We start from the raw sequence: 385 nt of genomic DNA, 5'->3' as shown, positions 1-385 counted from the left end.
CACTGTACTCCAGGCTGGGTGACAAGTGCAAAACTCCGTCTCAAAAAAAAGGAGGAGGAGGAGGAGGAAGAGGAGGAGGAGGGAAAGGGGGAGGGAGAAAGAGGAGGAGGAAGAAAGAAGAAGGAAGAAGGAAGAAAGAAGAAAGAAGAAGAAAGAAAGAAAAGTGAGCTTGAAGGGCCTCCTGCAGCTGGCCTGACCTCCCTGGAGCCCAGGGAGCCTCTGGTTCAAGCATTGCAGCCTGGAAGCTGGGCTCCTGGGAGGGCTGTGACTGGAGGACTTTGCTGCCCCCCAGTGGAATTAACAAAGGATTACAGCCACAGGAACTGAGGCCTGATCCCTGCCGGTGACTAATTGAGCCCAGCAATTAAGATGCGCTGGGCCCCAG

The sequence above is a fragment of the Mandrillus leucophaeus genome, unplaced genomic scaffold, assembly GCF_000951045.1.
Source record: "Mandrillus leucophaeus isolate KB7577 unplaced genomic scaffold, Mleu.le_1.0 Scaffold12, whole genome shotgun sequence".
NCBI classification, from domain to species: Eukaryota; Metazoa; Chordata; class Mammalia; order Primates; family Cercopithecidae; genus Mandrillus; species Mandrillus leucophaeus.
Note: the sequence above shows the minus strand (reverse complement) of the source record.